General features: G+C 45.9%; 1 non-coding gene across 1 annotated transcript; it reads left to right on the top strand.

The window, feature by feature from the left end:
• The first annotated feature begins 9,944 nt into the window (after window positions 1-9,944).
• TRNAH-GUG lies at window positions 9,945-10,016 on the top strand. The gene has a single exon. It is a non-coding gene; the product is annotated as a tRNA-His (tRNA).
• The last annotated feature ends 3,381 nt before the right edge of the window (window positions 10,017-13,397 follow it).

Below are 13,397 nucleotides of genomic sequence, written 5' to 3'. Positions count from 1 at the left end.
CGGATCCGGCGAGCTTCGTCCCGATCCGCGCCGCCCCACTCTTCCCCGACCACTCCGACCGCCGTCCCCATCTATTCCGGCGAGCATTCTGGCCGTCCTCGGTTCCCGTGCGCCAAACCCTAGATCTCGGAGGGTATAATTCGCCTAAGTCTTTTTCTGTGTTAAATTTCATGCCCATGTTCATTGCCCCATAACTCCATGACCGTAGCTTCGTTTCATGCGTATGATATATCAAAATGTTCACTGTGAGATGCTCTTCATTTCATTCCATCGTGGCATGCTTGTTTGAGTTGATCGTGATGCCCAAATCATTGATGCAAGAGTGCTATAAAATGTTTACTGCTGCTACTTATCAGATTATGATGTTTTGTCATTTTTGCCACATTTGATGTGTGCTTCATATGGGCATGAGCTCTACATGTGTTTTGAACTATGCCATGCCATCTTTACAGGGGTGCTTGCCTTGTATTTTTTTATCAATGTGGTGACTAGCAAAAGCATGCAAACTAGGCCTCGTGATATTACTATTTTCCGGGACTTAGGATTTTGCTAAGTCCTTGTTATGCTGTTATTTTGATGCCATGTAAACATGATGCTACAGTGAGATCCATGCTTGTTTTGAGTATCTTCAGTAAGGGTGTTTTGAACATGTGGTTATTCTCTATCCATCCATGCCCATGTCCTAATCTTGCTCTACGTTTGCTAAAAAATGTTCCTGGCAGATTGTTTACATGTTAATCAATTTTGCCATGGTTGTTGCTAGTGGTCCATGCATGCTATAAACTTGCTTTTGCCATGGTTAGCTTCATGAACATGTCTTCTTGCTGTTAGTATGCTTATCTTGTCATGCAATGCTTTGGGGTGAGTGATTTGAGCTCGCAAAGATGCCTTCATAATTCTGTTTATGTCATGCTCTGTTTTCTGCTAAGTCTGAAACTGTTAATAAAACTTGTTATGTTTACATTGGTGCCATCATATCTTTTGTGCCATTTTGGCTCATGATCAGTAAGAGACTTTTTTTATATGCATTAGTAGATTCATAATATGCCTGTTATTGCTATGATATGTTCCTGTAGCATGTCGTTTGCTTGCTCTAAACATGGCTTCCTGATATTATTTCTGGCATGTTAGTATTTTCACTAAGTCTGTGAAGCTGATATCTTTTGCACTTTTTCCATGCTTGTTTGAACCTGCTCTTGTGTGATTTAGCCGTAGCTCAGTTTTCATGTTTTGCCAAGCATCTTGTGTACATCACTGCCATATACTTTTTTGTTATGTTGGAGTGCAGTAGCTTAGTTTCTTGTGGCATTCTAGATGGCATCGTGCTGTTAATCGCGGAATTGTGCATTTCTTGTTTTGCTTGCCATTTGCAAACCATGCATCCGTTTCCGGCGATCTTTATATCGATTTCAACCGAAATCATCTCATCTTTCCAGTGGCACACTTGGTTTGCTAAGTTGATGCCTTGATCATTCTTTCCCTTCCGAAGCACGCATATGCATTGCATATCATGTCTTGCATATCATGCCATGTTGTGCATCATGTTGCTTGTGCATTGCACCGTGTTTGATTGTTGGTCCTTTGCTTGTGTTCTTGCTTTGGTTAGAGCCGGAAGATGAGTACGTGATCGAGGAACCTGTTGAGTACGCTAACGATGATCAAGCTTTCGTCAACTCTGAGAACATTGCACACAAGATGACCATACCCTCGAAATCACTTCTATCTTTGCTTGCTAGTTGTTCGCTCTATTGCTATACCGCGCTACCTACCACTTGCTATATCATGCCTCCCCATATTGCCATGTCAAGACTCTAACCCACCTTTCCTAGCAAACCGTTGTTTGGCTATGTTACCTCTTTTGCTCAACCCCTCTTATAGCGTTGCTAGTTGCAGGTGAAGATGAAGTTTGTTTCATGTTGGAACATGGATATTGTTGGGATATCATTACTATATCTTATTTACTTTAATGCATATATGTACTTGGTAAAGGATGGAAGGCTCGGCCTTTTGCCTGGTGTTTTGTTCCACTCTTGCCACCCTAGTTTCCGTCATACCGATGTTATGTTCCTTGATTTTGCATTCCTTACGCGGTTGGGTGTTATGGGAACCCCTTGACAATTCGCTTTGAATAAAACTCCTCCAGCAAGTCCCAACCTTGGTTTTACCATTTGCCTACCTACCACCATATACCTTCCCTTGGGTTCTGCAGACTCAAGGGTCATCTTTATTTTAACCCCCCCCCCCGGGCCAGTGCTCCTCTGAGTGTTGGTCCGAACCGAGCCGCCTGCGGGGCCACCTCGGGGAAACTCGAGGGTTGGTTTTACTCGTAGCCTGTCTCATCCGGTGTTGCCCTGAGGACGAGATACGTGCGACTCCTAGCGGGATTTGTTGGCACATCGGGTGGCTTTGCTGGTCTTGTTTTACCATTGTCGAGATGTCTTGTAACCGGGATTCCGAGACTGATCAGGTCTTCCCGGGAGAAGGAATATCCTTCGTTGACCGTGAGAGCTTGTGATGGGCTAAGTTGGGACACCCCTGCAGGGTTTTGAACTTTCGAAAGCCATACCCGCGGTTATGGGCAGATGGGAATTTGTTAATATCCGGTTATAGAGAACTTGACACTTAACTTAACTAAAATGAATCAATCGCGTGTGTACCGTGATGGTCTCTTTTCGGCGGAGTCCGGGAAGAGAACACGGTCTCGTGTTATGCTTGAACGTAAGTAGCTTCAGGATCACTTCTTGATCATTATTAGCTTCTCGACCGTGCGTTGCTTCTCTTATCGTTCTCTTTTGCGTAAGTTAGCCACCATATATGCTTAGTGCTTGGCTGTAGCTCCACCTCACTACCTTGTTCCTACCCTTAAGCTTAAATAGTCTTGATCGCGAGGGTGTGAGATTGATGAGTCCCCGTGACTCATAGATACTTCAAAACAGATGCAGGTGTCGATGATGCCAGTGCAGGGGCCGCTATCGAACTCAAGTGGGAGTTCAACGAGGATTCGGGCCATTACTATGTTTCTTTTCCGGATGATCGGTAGAGGAGCCTAGTTAGGACGATAGGGGATCTAGCATTTGGGGTTGTCTTTCTTTATTTTGGTTTCATAGCCGGACCTTGATTGTATTCTGGATGATGTATGACTATTTATGTATTGTGTGAAGTGGCGATTGTAAGCCGAATCTTTATCCCTTTCTTATTCAGTACATGGGATGTGTAAAGATTACCCCTCTTGCGACAGACCTACCATGCGGCTATGCCTCTAAGTCGTGCCCCAACACGTGGGAGATATAGCCGCATTGTGGGTGTTATGGTCCTTCTCCTAAACTAAGAGCTGTTCTTCACCCTTATCTAGACCAAAGAGGCCCTTTTCATTCTTTTTTGGGCCGAAGAGTTGTCTTTGTTCCTCGCGTCGCCTAAGAGCTGCTCTTCGTTCCTACCATGAAGGAAGAGTTAGCATCCAACATCCACCCACGTAAAGTTACCATCCTTATACACCAGAGATCCTTCCAGTTAAACCCTAGCGCAAGCAGGACCGAATCAACGAGGAGAGCCCATTCAGACGAAGGACCACTTCAACCGTGCACCGTGGAGGATGATTTTTTTTCTTTTCAATCTACACTGACCATGACAAGCCTACAGCTTGCTAGTTGAGAAAAAAAATCAATTAATCACACACATCTACTCATCTAGACACCCCCAACATCCTAGACATCGCCCCTCACCATATTGTTACTGACAATATTTGGTTCATGTCCACGAATGGCACGGGCCATGGAGGGCGCGACCAGTGACAAGAATAGAATAAGGGACAATGTCTAGATAGGCAGCATCTAGATTAGTAGATATGCTCATTAATTAAAAAATCATCAAGCATGATGTAGGCCTTACGGTGGTTATTATAGATTAAAAAGGGAAACCTGCCCTCCACAATGCACGGTTCAAGTGGTTCTTCGTTTGATTAGATCTGTGTCGTCGATGTAGTGTTGATGGCGTGATGATTTCACTCGGATAAGCTCTCGTGTATATGGGATAGCCACATGCGTTGGTACCCACTCTTCATCCAAGGCATGAAGGAAGGGTAGCTCTTCGGTCACGCTTGGAACGAAGATCAATTCTTCGTCCCATGGCATGGAAAGGGCGCTTCGACCCAGATGAGGATGACGAGTCCCATTCGTTCGAAAGGACGATGATGGGGCAGTCCTATTTGGCGCGTACCATGCTAGATAGAGATTAGACGCGTACGTTGCTACTTACCGCTAGGCACACTTTGGGTCGGCCTAACCAACTCATGTCCGGTTTTGGGAAGGTTCTACAACCTTATAAGATCATTTTTTTTCTTTTTTGGGTTTTCTCATTTTTGTTATCTCCTTTATTTTTTTCATTTTTGTTTTTCCTTTTCATTTCTTATTTTTATTTCTCTTTCCTTTTTACCTTTTTTTTCTTTATCTTTGAAAACATCTTTTCAAATTCGCGAACATTTTTATGAATCTTGAACATTTTTCAAATTCACGAACAATTTTTTACAAATTTGCAAACATTTTTTAAAACCGTAAATATTTTTTGAGTGTGTGAACATTTTTAATCAGCAAACATTTTTTGAATTTGGGGAACAAATTTTAAAATTCACAAATTATTTTTGTTTTGACAAACTTTTTTTGGAATGCACGAACATTTTTTGTTTTCATGAATTTTTAAATCAGAGAATATTTTTTTGAACCGATGAACTTTTTCGTAATTCATGAACATGGTTTGATTTTTTAGAATTCTGAAAAAAATTAAGTTCACAAACATTTTTTCAAATTCACAAACATTTTTTGGAATATGCAAACATTTTCCCAAAATGAAGTCATTTTTTATTTTCTGAAATTTCATTTAAAATTGTGAACATTTTTTAATATCCAAACATTTGTTTTAAATAACAAATAATTTTTTGAATCCACGTACATTTTATGATTTCTTGAACATTTTTTTAGAAAATGGAACTTTTTTGAAATCCCAAAACAGAAGGAAATACAAAAGCCAAAATAAATAAACTAGGAAAAAACAAATGTAAAAGTAGGGGTGTCCCGCCACGTACATGGGCGGGCCCAAAAGGGTGCGGAGGGAGGGGTGCGCGAGGGGCCTCTTTCCAGTGCGTAGAGCGCCACATAGGAGCTCCTGATGACGGGGTCTTAGTATTTCAATTTTTCAATTTCATGGTATGGATATGAGATATGTACAAAAAAAGAATATTAAAAGAAAAAATAGGTGAGCCCGATCTCGATTCCGAGCGTGATCCGACAATTCCTTTGGTGGAGACACCCATCGCATCACAGTGAGGCCCGTGGACAAGGTCCTATGGCCAAGGGCGTTCTCTGGTGCGTGGGTGTGGGGTGAAGGCAGGGGGAGAGGGAGCACATGAAGGGCATGAATGGATCGGGCACGTCCCATAGGCATCAGTGGCGAGAGAATAGGCATCGTTGGTCTCGAGCTCGTGTCCAGGGGCTCCTTCACCAGCCTCCCGCACAAAGCTCAACCGCACACTGCTCCACGGGGTGCACCCCATCGCCGCCTTATCTGGTCCATGGTAAGAGAACATTCTGATGATGGGTGGTTTCTACTAGCTGAGACCTTGGATGTCGAGATTCCAATGTGTGTGATGGCAGCCGGCTAAGAGACTGGCGTTTCTTCCTAAGGCCGAGCTCCCAGAAGAACAGTAACATCCCCGCAATGCAAATGATGATGATCATTGCTCCATCGACAGTTATAGCAGTGACCTTGATGGTGGTAGAGTAGTAGTAGCCTTTTACGATCATTTGCCTATTGAGTTTGATTAAGGAGTTTTGCTTGTGTTGATCATTTACCTGTTGTACAAAAAAGAAAAAGAAGCATGTGCTGCAGGGTGTAGGAGGGTTGGTGAAGTGATTTTTGTGGTGGCGAGGAAAATAAATGCATGTTTTCTCTATTAGCACTTCAAAAAATCAGTCCCCACTAATAGACACACAAAAAACCGAGAACCAACTAGTGGTTGGATGGTTATGAGGATGGTGAGCCTCGAGCCAACACAGATGAAATCCAATGATTGACACATTGGTTCCTCATTAATGTGGATTATTCTTTCAGTGGGAGGCGGCGTTTCAGTCGATAGTGAGGCATCGGTGATGACTTCTTCAATTTTAAAGCTCTGTATATTTGGCTCGATCTTTTGTAGGTGTTGTTTGAGTGCGCGTGTGTGTGGTGGTGTGAGCATGTGTGCATCTCCGTTGTAACTAGTGTTTCTCAAGAAAAATACATATGATCATTAGTGGTTCCACTACTACTCTACTCGTTGAAATAGTACCGCCAAGTGAAGTGGCCTGAGGACAGGTCTAAGCAGGGCAAAGATGGAGGAAATCGTGGGGAGGGAGAGAGCGAGGGGATTCGAACAGTAGGTGTCAAGGATGGATTATCCGCTGAGGTTTGTGGTGGTCGCTGGCTACAGGAGCAACACATGATGGGTAAGTTCTCACACTTTATATGCAAACTTGTTTGGTTGCCACATGGAAACTTTCCCATGAAATATTTGGGAGTGTTCCTCTTACATTATCAACCTTGAAAAATATAGATTGGGATTTTTTGAATGCCAAATTAGTTAAGAAGTTTGATGCATGGGCTGCTAGTTCTGCATCCTCTGGTGCTAGGATCATATTGATTAATGCCAGCCTTTATGGGATCCATTTACTTTATGTCCATATTTATGCTCATCAAAGCTTTCATTCGAGAGAAAAAAGGAAAAACACGGAAGGCATTTTTCCCAAAAAGGTAAAAGAAGAGAGCTTACCATATGCTTAAGTGGGCTATTTGTCGCTCTAAGCGGTTGTTTGGATATCAATAATTATACATGAGATTTTAGAAAACCAGTTTGCGGAGGATTTTTCAGGAAAAACCAATTTTCGTTAGTTTTTCTGTTACAGTAAGTATATAATATTCCTTGTTTGGTTGGGAAAAGGTAAGGAAACGTAGTCATACACTTCAATGGATATCAGCGGTTTTCGTCCGACACTCACACGCCATTCGTCGACCAACGACTCATCTCCTGCCCGCTGCATCACTTCCTCCTTCGCGGCATCGTGGTCAAGGTCTCAAGTTGCTGCCAGAGAAGGTGCCCATGACAACCTTGTTTTCATATATACTGCGGCAGCCATTGGAGAAGAAAAATGACTGTGAAAAATCAATTATTTTTCACATGTTCAAATCATCGGTTTTTTTCGGAGTATCTTGGGCATTGTTTTGGGGGCCTCTTGTTGCCCCTACTAGGTTTGCCTGGTTTCATCATTTTCTTCCCCAAGGGGAGAAATTTTACATGATGTGTCTTGTTCCTATCTGTTGGTAATCTGGTGTACTTGTAAGAAAGCAAACCTTCGATGGACATATTGTTTGATGTACCTTTGGAGGTTGTGTTCACTTTGCGTTGTTGTATGCAGTTGACGGGTTTGCTAAAGGTCAATGATCGTGCTCCATTCCAGACTAGTGCAGAGAATGTGATTAGAGTTGCGGCATCATTGGTTGGTCGTGCTAAAGCGTTGAGGAGGTTGATGATCCAAAGCTCGATGAATACTTGAAGACAAAATGGAGATCTTCATCTGTAGGCTGGTGGCTGATGTTCTTCATCCTATCATTTTGGTTTCAACGACTGGGTTTGATGCTTGTTGGTAGATTTAGTTGGTTGCAGTAGACTTTATGTGTTATGTTGTTGGCAGCTTTCTACCCTATAGTAGGTGTTTTGAAATCGAGCACTCACAATAGGTTTCTGCTAATGCTCCAACTCACTCCTTCCCTTTCCCTTCTCATATTTGTTACTGTCTTCAGTATATACTATTTGTGAACTATGTACAGTACATTTTTGTTAGACAGTTAATGAAAAGGGGCGTGAGCCTGGATGGAAAAAAAAGGCTGTCACAAAAAAACACTTTTGTTGAGGAGTCTCCTACATGGTAAATACAACAGGAACTAGTTTAGTCTGTTCAGATCCAACTTTGCTCTCGGTCGATTGATTAAATCTTCCTGAAATTCAAAAAGTGCTTACGCACTATTTAGACGAATCGAGCGGCCGGCTCTTGTCCGCATATTACGCTGACTCACTCACTTATTGAATGCATGCATGGACATATTTTGTCTCTTAGTGCATGTGATTGATGGCATTAACTGCGATCAGACTTATACCACTACGTGAATGGAAAAAACAGATCAACGTGTATTTATTTCATATTTTCAATTTTTAAAAAACCCATATCTTTTAAACCACGCATCGAAATTCAGATCTGTCTTCATCATTGGATTCCTCGTGACGAGATCTTTGCCACTAGATCCCGCATGGGCATGTTTCGACGAATTTTTTTCGATGCCAACTTTCGTACTATATTGTGCAACTTTAGTACTGTATTGTGCAACTTTAATATTATATCGTGCAACTTTTTTCAAAATCAATTTTTGAATCTGCATGATTCAATTTTCATGAGGTTGCAATGTAGCAACCATGACAGCTTTGATGTGCAAATAGTCTATTATTCCGACCAACTATCAAGTAGTCGTTGTGCAACCCTCCTCCCTACTCGTGGATGCGTCGTTTTTCACTATCGGTGCACCCTACTCCCACCTCCCCTGCAAGCGATTTGTGCAAGTTAGTCTATTGTTCAAGCCAACTGCATATTAGTCAATGTGCAACTCCTTCCCCTTCCTATTTGTGCACACGTATTTTCAATTGGCGGGGATAACAAACAGAGTTGCACATGCTCTGCTAAGTAGTTGGCCAGAGCAACATACGAAGTTGCACATCTCACAAGCAAGGACAGTTGAATGGTAAAAAATTGACATTCATGAGGGTTGTGAAAAGTTACATATACATAGAGTGTGGAAGTTGCGAATCTCACTAGCAGGGGTGGTTTGGACCATGTGCTAGCAGGGAAAATACACATCCATGATGTATAGGATAAAGTTACAAATCACTGTTACACAGTTGGCCGTGGCAGTATCCGAAGTTGCACAACCACTAATAGAAAGTTGGCGGATGCAGTAAATAGTGAAAGCACATTCATGGGCAAGCGGAAAGTTGCACGTCAATTACTAGGTAGTTGGCCCGAGCAACGGACGAAATTGCTCATCTCACTGGAAGGGGTAGTTTGAGGGGGTGGAGGTGACATTAGTGAAAACTGCACATCCACGGGGTAGGCGGAAAGTTGCACATCCATGGTCTGCTAGTTGCACATCGACTACTAGGCAGTTGCACAAAACGAGGTACTAAATTGCACACAAAAAATTTCATCGAAACATACGCATGCATGATCTAGTTTCGAAGAGGACGTCGTAAGGGCTCCAACGGTGAAAGCGAATCTTAATTTCAATATTTGGTTCTAAAGTTATGGCTTTTAAAATGAAAAGGAACTTTAAATTAATGTGTTCACATTTGGTTGCTTTCCAATCCGTAATTAAAAACATGCTGCATGCCCTTTCTATCTTTTTTACAATAGAAAAGAATCTTTCTTTTTTTATTTGATGAGAATATAAACTTGCTAAAAATGGCAGCCGCTGCGGAGCGCTAGCGAGCGCCCTGCCGCTCGCTAGACGCGTCCTTAAATCCTTGTTAGACAAGGAGCATAGACGCTTTGTTCAAGGAACTTACGAGGTACTATAAGAACATCGTCCTATAAGAGTAACACTGTATGGCTGCTATGGCCCTTTGAAGTGACAAAAGTACGTTGCGCCTACGTTCAAGCTTAACCTTCATGAGCGACCGATGCTAGATATTTTTCGAGAAGATAGGTATTGAAATTATATGTTGAAAAAAATCTGTGTCACTGGACGACGGTCGATTGAGGCGCGACGACAAAATATGTCGGATTGCAATGCTAGGCGCTGGTGTTTTATGTAGAAGGAGTAAGCACTGGGCAAGGATATCTACATAAGCGTCTGAGAAACAGACAAAAGCTGTGGCTGTAGTTTAGTGGTGAGAATTCCACGTTGTGGCCGTGGAGACCTGGGCTCGAATCCCAGCAGCCACACTCCATCTTTTTTTATCTCTCTATTTTCCGTTTTATTCTGTCCTGCCATGGGCCGCACTTGACTTGCTCCTGCTGCTGTTCTGGCCCAGTTCACGGCAGGCCATGGAAAAGGCCTTCTAGACGACTTTTCGGTCCGACAGTCGCCCTCTTTTTTTTTTTGGCCTCCTTTTCCCGTCCTCGTCTTCCATCCCTGTTCTCCATGAAATTTCCCGGCGACAGTGCGGCCCCACGGAGGCACGGCAAACGCGGTTTCAGCCAGCTGCCGGTCATGCTCCATTGTTCCCCACCTCATCGCGCAGTGCTGCCGCTGCCGGTTCGTGCGCAAGCTGTGCCTGTGCATGCACCGCATGGCCGCGTCGGCAGCTCCGATCGGCGGTGAGGTGCAGCGTCCCGCCCGTGCTCCAGCTCGACAGATCTCATCATGTCACCGCCGCCGCCTTGCGCATCCTCACGATCCATGAACGCGATCGCCTCGCGGTGGCCGCTTCAAGTCTCCGGCGCGTGCGTGGTCCTGCTCCGGACATTGTTAATCTTTCTGCCTGAACTCAGCATGGCCTGAGCCTCTACCAAATCACCGTTGATTAATCAGCAGACACCAGAACATGCACGCATGCTTGCGGTTTAATTTCAGCCTCTGACCCCTGCAGGCTGCTGCATGGGTAGGTAGGTGGGGAGGGCGTATCCAAATCCAGCCTAATCTCGCGGGCAAGATCCGATGCTACTGAAACTCCCCCGTTCTTGGATTATCACGCGGGAAGATTCGGGGTTTGGCAATGGCTTCGAAGCATAGTATGCTCAAGACATCGTCATGTGATCACTTGTTCACCGGAGTGGTGCGTAGTTTATTTGGAGAACCATGTGATCCGACGCGTGCGGCTCTGTTTTTCTACTCTGTTTCTCTGTCTCCAGGCTCTGTTTTCTACTCTCCTGTTCCTCACCGACTCCCACCCTTGACCGTCCGGCGATGTGGCGTACCTGCTACGGCGTGGATGTGCTTATACTGTTACTCATCGTGTTTTGTGCAGATCTTGTACTACTAGTATTCCACTAGTTCGTCTGACGTGTGGTTACACATTTGATCCATTGCAAAATTCCAGATGTTGAGTTAGCAAGGTGCTGCCACGATCGACCCTTCGCTGAATCTACAGTGCCTGGCTTTCACGGCAGGAGCAATTTCAGCGAAAGTGGTGTCGTGGTTCTAACTCTGACAGTGATGTAGGGGGGGTGAGTATGGAGAGGCTAGATCTTAGCTATTGGGAAGTTGTTACACGCGAGGTTTACGAGTTCAGGCCCTTCTTAGAGGAAGTAATAGCCCTACGTCTCGAAGCCCGGAGGCGGTCGACTGGATTATGCGTGTATGGATACAGGGGTGCGAACCCTTCATACTGAGGAGGGGGGTGGCTTATATAGAGTTCGCCGGACCCCTCCCGCCCTCAGTAATGCAGGGTTTAAGGTACATTTAAGGTTGGGCGTTTCTGGTAACGTCCCTAATAAAGTGCTATAATGATCATAAAGACTACTCAACAGCCGACCGTTTGCCTGCGGAGTGACTTTAGGTCTCCTGGCAGTCGAGTGGTTGGCTTCATGGTCGAGTGATAGCTTCTTGGTCGAGTGTCTTGAACCCGTCGAGTGAGATACCTTCAAGTCGATTGAAAGGTGACTTCTAGGGGTGTCCTAGGGTAGGACTCTTTGGTCGGGTCCGTGTCCCTACCCTAGGTACATGTCTTCATCATTAGCCCCCGAATGGGTCGAGGTTAGAGTGGGGAAAGAGTTGGAGATCTTTCCGACTGGTTCTTCGGGCTATGTGAGCGCCTCGTTTTGGGTCAATCGTCACGGATGACGTTGCCAACCTTTTTCAGTCGCCTTGATCCATTCCAGGCCTTTCGTCGAGTGAATTTCTTTGTTTGTGACATACCGAGCGCCGGCGCGATCGGGGTCTTCTTTTTTGACAAGTTGTTTTATGGCCCGCGGATGTCGCGGGATTCGGATTTTGGGAAGTGCGCGGGATGGGAGCGGCCGCAGTAATTGGAAGCGATAAAGCGGAAGCTCCTCGATCCCCGCATCGTCTTTTTCGCCACGTACTGCGCGCGCGTCTGCTGCGGGATTTGACTGGATAGCCTGGGCCTACCAGTCAGCCACTCGGAAGCGGTCCCTTATAAATCGCCGGCTCGGGGTTTCCAAGCCGTGCGCCCCCTTCTGCTTTCTTCTTCTTCCTCTCTCCCTTCGCAAGTCCTTCCGCCACCTCCGTTCTCGCCCCAGCGCAGCAGGCCCGTGCGAGACTTTTGCCGGCGACGATGACGAAGGGCAAGACCTCCGCTCTGGAGCGTGCGAAGAAGGCGGCGGCGGCGGGGAAAGAGAAAAGGTCCGCTCGGGGCGGATCCTCCTCCAGGACCGCTCTACCCAAAGGCTGGATCCAGGGGGATTGGATGCCATCAGTGATTCGGCAGGAGGACCTCGACGACATGGTCGAGGGGGGAGTCATTCCCCACGAAGCTGCGCGTCTCCCAGGGAGGGAGATCGAACCTCAACCCCGCGACGGTGAGTGCGTGCTCTTAGCCACCCACATCGACCGCGGGTTTTCTCTGCCGCCTCATCCTTTCTTCCGGAGTTTCCTGAATTTCTTCGGAGCGCAGCTCCATCACTTCACTCCCAACTCCGTCGTGTACCTTGCCGCGTTCATCTCCATGTGTGAGGCTTTCTTGGGTTGCCGCCCCCATTGGAGACTTTTCAAGCACATTTTTACCTGCCATTCCCAATCAGTCAAGAAGGCCAAGTCGAGTGACGAGAGGACGCAGGTGATCCAGTTGTGCGGGGGCTTGGCGATCCAGACGAGGGGAAAGAGCTGTTTTCCATCTATCACTTTCCCGGAGTCGGGCCGTGGTTGGCAGTCGACCTGGTTCTACTGCCAGGACCAGGCGACCCCAGGACAGTCGACTGGTCTCCCCCCTTTCTCACTCGACCGAGCTGAAAAACCTGCTTCTCTGAAAGTGACGCCAGAGGAAAGGGCCCAAGTCAAAGTGCTGGCCGGTCGAGTGGTTGAGCTCGTCCGTGAGGGAGTGACCGGTATGGACCTGCTGGAGGCCTTCCTCCGGAGGCGTATCCAACCGCTCCAGGCCCGTGACCACCCGATGTGGCTATACTCGGGGCTCGACGACACCACTCGGATCCACCCGAAGGAGGTCACCGACGAGATGCTGGAGGGGTGGCTGTCGAGCATCACAGGAAACAAGGACAACCCCCGAGGAGCCAGGAGGGTAACTCCACTCGACAACTCGTACGACATGGACCAGGTATGTCCCTATGCTTCTGACTGAAGTCTTGTTTTCTCTATTGGTCTTCTTTGGGTGGGTCGATTGACTTTTGTCTTGTCTGTTGTTTTCC

The sequence above is a fragment of the Triticum dicoccoides genome, chromosome 2A (genome assembly GCF_002162155.2).
Source record: "Triticum dicoccoides isolate Atlit2015 ecotype Zavitan chromosome 2A, WEW_v2.0, whole genome shotgun sequence".
Classification (NCBI taxonomy): Eukaryota; Viridiplantae; Streptophyta; class Magnoliopsida; order Poales; family Poaceae; genus Triticum; species Triticum dicoccoides.
Note: the sequence above shows the minus strand (reverse complement) of the source record. Positions and strands in the feature narration are given on the sequence as shown.